Source organism: Primulina tabacum, chromosome 15 (genome assembly GCF_025594145.1).
Source record: "Primulina tabacum isolate GXHZ01 chromosome 15, ASM2559414v2, whole genome shotgun sequence".
NCBI lineage: Eukaryota > Viridiplantae > Streptophyta > Magnoliopsida > Lamiales > Gesneriaceae > Primulina > Primulina tabacum.
In genome coordinates this window covers 8,269,666-8,280,546 of record NC_134564.1, presented here as the reverse complement: position 1 = coordinate 8,280,546, position 10,881 = coordinate 8,269,666, and the positions used below count along the sequence as shown (strand labels likewise).

The 10,881-nt window shown below is 38.9% G+C and overlaps 1 pseudogene; it reads right to left on the bottom strand.

Moving 5' to 3' along the window:
• Positions 1-868: 868 nt before the first annotated feature.
• LOC142525852 (protein SUPPRESSOR OF QUENCHING 1, chloroplastic-like) overlaps positions 869-10,881 on the bottom strand; it is a 31,327-nt pseudogene continuing 21,314 nt past the window's right edge.

The following is a 10,881-nucleotide window of genomic DNA, read 5'->3' as shown; positions in this document are numbered from 1 at the left end:
AAACTCAAGTACATAGTTTTTTTTATCTCATTAGTCGTGTCGATTTTTTTTACAGTTTGATTTTAAAAAATACTTTTTAGTTTAAATCAGTTCAAGGTGTGATCCAATCGAAATTGAAATTCTCAAAATTAGTATCCAAGTAATTTACTTATGCTTCCATCTATTATGAAAATCAGAATAATTGATTTTAGAATGGGGGTAGGAACTTTATATATGATGTAAAGATTAATTTTTGTGGGAAAAAAAGAGTTTACTAACCATGATGTACAACATTGATCGTTTTATAAAAACTAGTTTAGTAACCATGATGGGATTCAAGCTATTAAAATTATATCGATGATAAGTTTGATAAGTGACAAAAAAATCATAATAGGCATTGTAATTTGTCTTATAATTTCTTTTGAAAATCATAAAGGACATTGTAATGGGTAAGAATTAAGGACAATCCATTGAAATCAAGGATGAAGTTGTAGAAGATTCATAAATAAGGAATCAATTAGAAGGATTTTATTTAGTTTCATTTTTTAATATTGCATGCATTCTAGCTATGGATAGATGAATTACGGCAGATTTCTTGCTAGGCAAATCGATTGTCTTTTTATATTTAAATGACTATCGTTGCATGGAATAAGAATATCCAGAATCCTAAAATTAAATAGTAACGTGAGATCGCGAGGTTCTCTCAAAATGCGCCTCAAAACCCTATCCAAAATACATTAATGATCATCTCATAACATGATCCAAACATGGGACCATAACAGACATCCAAGTCTCATAGTTTTTTCTATCATCTTGAAATTTGCGCTCGACATGCTTAAATCTTGGTATTAGAATTTAGATAATAAGAAGCCAATGATTTCTGTTGTAAGCCAATACAAAGCATATTATGTGTTGGAGTGATCATTCAAAATCCAGCAAGAATTTGGAAGAGAGTGAGAAATGATAAGACACAAGGTCAATGCTAGAACTCATTGTGATCTTTACACTGTTGACTGGCTACTGTTTTATATGTTTATACATGCCATTTTTTAATGAATCACATATGCTGCTGTCTGCTGGAATAAAATGCAGATAGATGTACATTCATAGATTCATCAAGGAAGCAGGCTGGGCAAATCGAATGTAGGTGATTTAGGCTTTACAAGGTATGGTAGTGTTATTTCGACTGGGGTAGCATCTCGAAGAGCCTCTTGAAATGATACTTCAAACATCAATGGTTGGTACAGACAAACTTCATCTTCCTCGCAGTAGTAAACCTGAATAGCAAGCAGGAGGTCTAAATAAGTATATTCTGAAATTCGATTCGATATTATGCAGAATATAATACATTTTTGAAATGATTTTATTGTAATTTAGTTATAATAGAAATTTCATATTTATGCCAAGATATTTTTGAGCTATAAGACAAGATGATAATTTTATTCTAAATTAATAAAAGCCTTATTCACCATTATATGCTGAATCTAGGCTTTTATGACAGAACCACTAACAAAACCAAATGCTATTTGAAAGTTCAGTATCTTCACTCACCTATCAATTATAGAAACATTGCAGAAGGAAAAGACAATGAATCCGATCGAGCAAACCAATGAAAAAAGGGAAAAAAGAAAATGTTACGCATACCTTGCAGTAAATTTTACTTTTGGAAGGTAGAGGGGAGGATCTTTTGAACTGTATGATGGCAAATCCTTCCCTGTTGATATTCCCATCCAAGGGGTTAACTGAGATTGCATTTTCCGGTTCTGCTTCCACGGTAAATTTACTTTGTGCTTCCTACATGTGATTTGTGCAGCTAATGAACATATGAATGCAAAACGTGGGATCATAAGAAGTGCGTGCACGATGTTAGCCAAAATATTTCCCATCTGTGATGCCATGGAAAGCATGATGAATTTAATGCCATCATGGGCAGAAGAATCAACATGTAATAAGCAAAACAACATACAACACCGAAAAATCATAATTAGCAATCCAACACACGATCGAACCTTTGACAAATGATACACTTCTGGAACCATTATCTTCAGATATAGTTTTCCCTCGGTAGCTGAACTTCCATCCATGGGGACTGTTTCTATGTTAGCTTCAGAACTCCTTCTTAGATGCTTCAAATTTTGATTTTGGTGCTGGACGTAAGAAGTACTGGTTCTTTTTCATTCAAGTCTACATATCTGATTACGCTGTTATTTGTATCAGCTATGAATAATCTTCCTGAGCATGTCCATGATCAAAGCCAGTAACTGATTAGATTACCCTTTTTTTCTGGAACGGTGTAAAAAAAGCATAAAATGGATAATTTTCTGAAAGTAAAGGCAGCAATGTAAAAAGAACATTTTCGTTATGGGATCATCTAATTCGATGCTCGGGTTTGTCATACAATAAATGATACATGCTGAAGTTATTTGATTTCAAATGCAATATCAGGTTTTGTGTAAGGCTCATGACAAGGACACTCCTCTTTTTGGGCCTGCAATCACATCTTTCGTGGTAGCCCATGACACACTTACTCACAGAACACTCCACCCCTGATAGTGGAGTGTTCATATCTCCCCAAGTCTCGAACCCAAGACCTCCATGCTAAGTACTTATATTAATGAGACTTGTTACGAATTGGGATAGTAGAGACTTGGGGAGGCACAAACTCCACTACAGGGATGGAGAGTTATGTGAGTAAGTGTGCTATGAGCTACCATGAGATATGTGATTCCTCAATTGGTCCCAAGTCCTTTTAATTCAATTACTTAGTCTGGAGGTTTTGGATTCGAGACTCGAGGAGACACGAACTCCACTGCCAGGGGTGGAGAGTTCTGTGAGTAAGGGCACCATGGGCTACCACGAGGGATGTAGAACCCAAAAATCAGTACACGTATAATCCATGCATTTATTTAAATTGTTAAATTATTTATTTAAGTTTAGAATTATTTTTAACGCTGCATGATTTATAAATTGAGATTATTTTAAATTATTTATGTTTTTAAAATTTTAAAGTTTATCAATTGTGTATTTTATTTTAATTAGGGGATTTTTGGTAAATTAGTGTGGAGTAACATTTAATTAGCTTGTTAATTATTAATTAAACAAATTTTATTCCCCTAAAATTTACCAAAAATGTTACTCCACACTAATTTACCAAAAATTAAACAAATGTTACTCTAAGTAATTGGAGAGAATTTGTTAGGGTTCTTAGTTCTTTTTCCAGCAGCCACCCTCCCCTTCAAACTATTTCAGCATCCACACGTTGATTTTAGCAGCAAAATCGTGCCTCAAGTCGCCCGGATCGCTTCCCGCACCGCGTCGCTTCGTTATTCGCCGTATCGTGAGGTTTAAAGATCAAAGACATGTATATTCTTTCGTTTTTGCATCGATCTTGTCATAGTATATGTTTTGATTTATTGTGCGTAAAAATTCATGTTTGTTATACAAAAGTTTGAGCAAAAACGTTTGAAACGATTCTTGAAAGTCTTTAGATCTCAAAACCGGATGTTGCTGTCATTTCGTGTACTGTACTTTTTGGTCGATTTTCTGGAAAAGTTTTCAACATATAAAACGTAGTACTTTTCGATTCCTTCGATTTGACAGTAAATTCGTAATTTTTGGACAAGAAACGAGTGAGTTATGATCATTTTCGTGGGACTGCTCAAATTGTGACGTTTTTAAAATATGTTCTTCACGTGTCCTTGAGAATTCTTTGTTGCAGGCTTCGTTGGGAACCGCCGGGTGATCAATGCTGTGTTTAGATATATTGTGTATGTTGTTCAGATATATTTTGGTTTTTCGTTTCGTTTCGTTAAGCATTTGGTTGTATTAGAAGTCGTAGGAAGCATTTTGCGTCAGAAATTCGTGTTTATGGGTTGTGTTGCATTGCATGTTGTGCGTCGTTGTTTTGGGGCATTTGTGTGAGTTTGAATCATTGCCATAGCCTCCTAGGATGGCTCTCGAGGTGTTGGCTCGAGTCGATTGGGCATGGCATAGTGTTTGCATCAAATTTTGTTCTTTGAGGCCGAGTTTGCGCAGAGTTAGCGCCGCAGTGCTCTATGGGAGCGCCGTAGCGCCCGGCTTTCGCAAGCCTAGAGCTGCAGCGCTGCCGGCGCTAGGCAGCGCCACAGCGCAGCAATGTCCAGCGCCTAGGCGCTTGTCCATGATTTTTAACCCACTATTCTAGGTCCATGTCTTCCATGTTCGGGGAAATGTTCACACTTCATATATAGATTGTTCGGGGTTCGATGACATGATTTAGTATGATGATTAAACGAGGTCAAGTTCCGAGTGATTTAGAACGTCATAAGTCAATTGTTTAATTCGGTGGTGAGCACGGCTATTACATCTAAGTTATGGAAATTAAGTGATTGAAATTGTGTTAGTATGTGCAGCAGTGGCCCCAGGTGAGATCCAACGAATCCCTCAACGCCATGTAAGTATGTTCGACGTGCAAAAAGAAAATGTTTACGTTTTTGAGGTATGCGAAATGTCTTGTGACCAATTATGAACGGGTTTGGAAGCCGGTGAACGTGGCCGGGAACCTCTCCACCCCGGTAAAGCATGACTGGGTTTAGATCAGGATTGGAAAGCGGTAAAGCATGACCAGGGACCAATCCACCCGGTAAAGCATGACCGGGGATCTCATGTATGTGGTAGTGGACATCTCTGCCAGCCCAGTACTGTGGATTAGTCTGATCAGGCGCATTTATGTATGGGTCACTTGCTTTGAAACATATCTCTACGCAAAATGATGATATTTATGTATGTTCAAGTATGTATGATGCAAGTATGTTTATGAAAGTTTTATGAAACGATGGCACGTCTATGAATATGTATGTACGTTCAAGTTTAAATATGTATGGTCTACTTTAAAATGCATGTGGTTTTATTATGTATTACTTGTTATTCTCAGTTTATACATGTTGAGTCTTTAGACTCACTAGACTTGATCGATGCAGGTGAGGATGAGTACGAGGAGAGGAGAGGTGGGGATCAGTGAGTTGGCTCGGACTGCGCGGAGGATAAACCCGAGGACCGCTTACGTTTTAAGAAATTTTTATGCACGTATCAAATACTCTGATTTTCATGGGATTACTTTACGATGTTTAAACAAGCGTTTTTGCAAACTTTGGTTGTAGTTGTTTCATTTCAAATATTTTAGACGAGCAGATTATTTTTATCGCAATTTGAAAGTTTATTATTTATTTAAGAAAAATTTTTATTTTCCGCAAATTTTAAGTAGCTTTAAAAGTACGGTACGTTACAGTTGGTATCAGAACGGTGTTCTCGTAAAGGGTTATGCCTACTGCCGGTTGCGAGAAGCTCACGAAGTCACACCTCAAGTCTGTAAGTTTTAAAGTTTTACATTCTTTCATGTAGTAAGCATCAAGTCATGATTTCCGCATGTACATGTTTTAAGTTCAAATTACGTGCATATTATGATATTGATATTATGTTATTGCATGTTGGTTTACGCATGAGTAAATTTTGGAATAGTATGCCTCCTAGACGTAGGATTGTGCGTGGAGCAGGGGATGAGGATAGAGAGGCTCGGGATGGGGAAAGGGCCACTCCTCCTCGTCCACCCCCAGATATGCAAGCCCAGATGCTTGCAGGAATGACTCAGTTCTTCGCACAGTTTGCGGGGAACAATGTTGCAGTTGATGCAGGGGCTAGGCCCAGGCCAAAGGCTGTGTATGAGAGGTTCAGGACGATGGACCCGAAGGAGTTCTCGGGAACTACTGACCCGATTATAGCTGAGGGATGGATTAAGTCCATCGAGGTAATTTTTTCTTTCATGGAGCTGCAGGATGCAGACAGGGTCAGGTGTTCCACTTTCCTGCTGACAGGAGACGCCAGACTGTGGTGGGAGAGCGTATCTGTGTCAGTGAATTTGCGAACACTGACTTGGGATAGTTTTAAGGAGGTCATCTACTCCAAGTACTTCACTGAGGAAGTACGCTCCCGCCTGACCAGGGAGTTCATGACGTTGCGACAGGGAGACATCAGCGTGGCAGAATTTGTCAAGAAGTTTGGGAGGAGGTGTCACTTCGTAATGATGCTCGGGAGAAGCTGAGGCATTTTATTGATGGTTTGTGATCGATCTTGCGCCGTGATGTGAGAGTTGCTGGTCCTACCACCTATGCTATCGCCGTGTCGAGAGCCTTGGCAGTAGAGCAGGATCAGAAAGACATTGAGATGACAGCCAGGGCAAGAGGACCTATTAGGCACCTCAGCAGCAGCAGTTTAAGAGCCCTTTCCAGGGGCAGCAGGGGAAGAGGCCGTTTCAAGGACCGCCAAAAGGCAAAAGTCCTATTCCGCAGAAGAAGGCTCCTCAAAGGCCTGGTGAGTACCCGGTGTGTCCGATGTGCAACCGCCAGCATGCGGGACCGTGTTTATGGAGATCGGGCAAATGCGTCAAGTGTGGAGCCAGTGATCATATGTTAAGGACTGCCCGCAGTGGAGGCAGCCGACCCAGGGGAGAGTGTTCACCACGCAGGCTGAGGAGGCGAACCCAGACACGATTCTTCTGACTGGTAACCTATTTAATTCAGCACCGTATTATTTTTTTGCTATGCATGTTTCGAATTTGTTTTGGGATTATTAGTGTGTTGTATTGTATTTTTGGTGACTTGGGATAGAAATTTCCAATTATGCATGAGGTTAAGATTTGTATTTGGGATATAAGTTTTTGTGTGTTGTGCTAATGCCTCTCAGAAAATATCTTCATAAAGAGAGTCGCCACGAAGGCCTTGATAGATTCCGGGGCCACTCACTCTTTTATCTCGGAGACATTCGCTAATCATCTAGATGTCAAGTCCATTGGACTCGACGTGAACTATTCAGTGACACTCCCATCAGGGGAAGAGTTATCAGCTACTAGCGTGGTAAGAGACATTGACTTTGAACTGCAGGGTCACCTAGTGTATGCCCATTTGATTGTGTTGCCGATGCCAGAGTTTGATATCATCTTGGGAATGGACTAGCTGACAAATAACAGAGTTCTGATTGACTTTCAGAAAAGGTCAGTGTTGGTAAGACCGTTGGGCATGGAGCAGTTTTTTTTTTTAGCCAGACAGATGGAGAAGTTTCCCTCACATGATCTCTTGCATGCAGGCACAAAGACTAATTCACAAGGGGTGTCAGGCTTTCTTGGCCAGTATTATTTCCGTACCTAACATACCCACTCCGTCAATATCTGATGTACCAGTAGTCAGATATTTTCCTGACGTTTTCCCTGATAACGTCACAGGCCTTACACCAGAGAGAGAGGTGAAGTTTGTCATTGACCTTGTGCCAGGCACTGTGCCAATCTCTAAGGCACCGAGGGCCAATAGAGATGTTAGAGCTCAAGCAGCAAATCCAGGAACTCCTAGACAAAGAATTCATCCACCCTAGTTTCTCACCATGGGGCGCACCAGTGCTCTTCGTAAAGAAGAAAGATGAGAGCATGAGGTTGTGTATCGATTACCGAGAATTGAACAAGGTAACAATCAAAAACAAATACCCACTACCAAGGATCGAGGACTTGTTCGATCAGTTGCAGGGAGCTACAGTGTCCTCTAAGATAGATCTACGATCTGGGTATAATCAATTGAAGGTATTAACCTTAGAATTATAGGGATAGCCGCTAAAATTCTTGTGTTTTCCTAAATTAATTGACCGAACCCAGCATCTCGTCAAAACTTATCAATAACTAACTTGGCACAATAGCGTTCCATATTAATTAAAAATAGTATTTTGGTTTTGTGAAAACAGTTAATCATAAAATCTTACAACCGAGATAGCTGCAATTGATAGATCGAGTTTTGTTGAATTATTTAGATTAAGTATGCTATGATAACACAACACACCTAATCTATCGCTACTCATGTACCAACCGTTCATGACAATTACGGATCACTCAATTCATGGATAACAGTAGAAAATTCCTATATCGAATTAAATTGTCAGATTAATCGATATACAATATTCATGTAATTAAATCATAAATCGACAAATACTTGAACGAACAAGAATATTAAATCTAAGCACAAATACCTCACAATGATAAATTAAACAGTAAAAACAACCCTTAAATCAGGAAAATTAGCAAAGCATGGCTCGGTTTACAATCTCCATAAAAAATAAATAAAGATAGGGAGTAGATATGACAACAAAAATGCAAACTATTTGAGACTATCAAATCTCCAACACCTAAACCATGCTTGTCTTCAAGCATAAAAGAGCTCAATTCATTATCTCAACTCATTATCATCTTTCTGCCTCATTTACTTGTCCGTAAAATATTTTTTAATGCACTAAAGCAATTTAATTGTTAAGCATCTAACATATCAACATTATGAACAACTGCTTCTATCCGAATGTGTAGAAATAAAAATGCATAGGGTCCAAACACTCCTCACACGATTCGCTCATTTCATCACTCGTAAGTGTCTAGGTATGTATCAAGGAGCTCTCATGTCAAAACACTGAAATTTTTTTCCCATAAGCTTGCAAATATATCACATCCTCCACCAAATGAATGAATTAAAATGTACAAACAAGGGCTGTAAATGGGTTGTACCGTGGCTAGAGGTCAGGTAGGAAAGAAGGCACAATGGGTTTACGGAATTGAAGAAATCATACGCACTTTTCACATAGAAAATTGCATCCGAATAATAACATCTTCAATCTCATTACAACATTCAAGAGCATTTTTTTCTTCATTGCTCTTATTTTCCTTCTCATTCCGCCTTTTCATTCTCTTAGTGATTTTTTTTCTCTCTTTTTTTTATATCTTTTTTTTCTATTTATTTTTTTATTCTTTTGCATAATAAGTTTCTTTTTGAGACGACGACTTCGAGAATTAATCACTTGATCACAACAATTTGCACTTTCTTGGCTCAAAGCGATGCTAAATGCGGAAAGTTTGTATGATTCTCCAATTCAGGGTTCAAATAGAGGAATAACCAACAAAAGGGATTTATCATGGCTTGTAATGTGGCTATTTTCCAAAGAATAGGCTTAGACTCGAACTTGGCTCACTAAAGGGTAAATGAATCAGAGTAGGCTCAAAACAACGGCGCTGATAATGCGAAAGAAAACGGTTTGAACCTAATCCCCTTTATTTTTGTTTGTGCACCTACTCCATCAAAAGGTGTCAACAAAGACATGTATAAGAATGCAAGTTTTAGAAAAATCAACAATGCATGACCAACACACAATCAAATAAAATGGAGCATGATATAATGTTTGCTCATAGGTTCAAAGCTCACCAAAGAAAACGGTATGTCTGCTAGACCTCATACACTTTTCATTTCAACACATCATCAAGAGCAACTTCCCATAAATGTAGCAGTAAGAATGCAAAATCAGTTGCACACAAAGAAAACATCAGTTTTTTTCATAGACTCGCATCAGAAGCATTTAAGATTCAAATGAGAGAGATAACGAATAAACGCTAAATGCTTTATGGATCAAACAACTTCATTCTGCCGTACTCTCTCTTCCTCTTTTTTTTCGAATAGACATGCAAAAAAAGGAAAAAACTGAAGTCGAAACTAGAAATAAGGCTATATACCCCCTCCCACACCTAGACGTGGCAATGTCCTCAATGACACAAAAATTTGATGCACAACGCAGACAGAAAAACGCAAGTGAAATTAGAGGACTCCCTTGAAATTGTTGGGCATCGTAGAGCAAGGCGTCCTATTGCTGTGCGGGGGGAATGGTGGGTCGAATCCCATGTGTTTGTAAAACGCCAACTGATTTTGTTCCATACGGTTTAAACGCTGCGTGATTTCATCAAGCTCCATGTCAAAACGTCGGCGAGGGGTTGTGGACGAAAAGGGTGGAGGCTCACGTGAATCCAAAGGCTCGGGCGAGTCATCCGATTCATAGTGGGTATGGTTGGAACGTGCCACTGCAGTACCTGGTGGACAAAAAGAGAAGACTCCATGGAATTGTTCTATTAGTCCCATATTTTCTAAACAACGCAAATCCAAAGGCTCCATAGAACAAGCGACATGAAGATCATTATTACAGAGATCAATCAAATTCAAGTTAACAGCAAGTACAGTGATCAAAGAACCAAGAATCAGATGACGTTTATGCGCGACCAAACCAACGAATTGGGAAACTAACCAATAGCCAAGATTCACTTTAATTCGGTTTTGCATACACCACAGGAAAACAAATTAAGCTTTCGTCAACACACCCGCACAATACTTACGACCCGAAAAAGTGAAAGCAAAGAACCTGTGAATATATTTCCATGCTGGATTATGTAGATGATAATCTTTGGATTTACTTGGGTCGTAGTCGTTTTGTGTGGAACAAGCGTGATAGAAAGCAATGGAATTAAATTGATCATGAAAATCACATGCACTAGTCAAATACTCGTCAGTGTGTGCAAAGTCCTCGGTGATAAAACCAAAAGCAATATTAAGTTCAGTGATCGAGAATTTGAAACTGTTACCCATTAACCTAAATCGGACTACCCCTGGGCTGGAGAGCGTGAAGTTGTCAGGTTATATGAATAATCCGAACGTTGCATAAAACTCACGCATAAGTTCAATATAGGCAGGGCAAGTGATTGAAAAGTAAGGAGCACACCCAATATTGTTGATTAACTCAAACACCTCTGTTTGAATATTTAAAACCTCCAACGTCGGGTGATGAATATATTTGCTGGGGATAATTTGTTTTTGACATAGTGATTTATACCTATCCTTTTCAGTTTTCCTATTGAAGGTTAAATGTCCGTGCAAATCCGAATCGGCAGGTGGTAGGACGTTCATCCTCTTTCCCATTCTAGCCCTTTTTCACCCCGATGAAGGTGTGTTGGAATGATCGTGAGCTGATCACGACGAAGAACTTGGGGTGCCGACTTTCTTATGCGATTCTTGAGAACCCCGATCC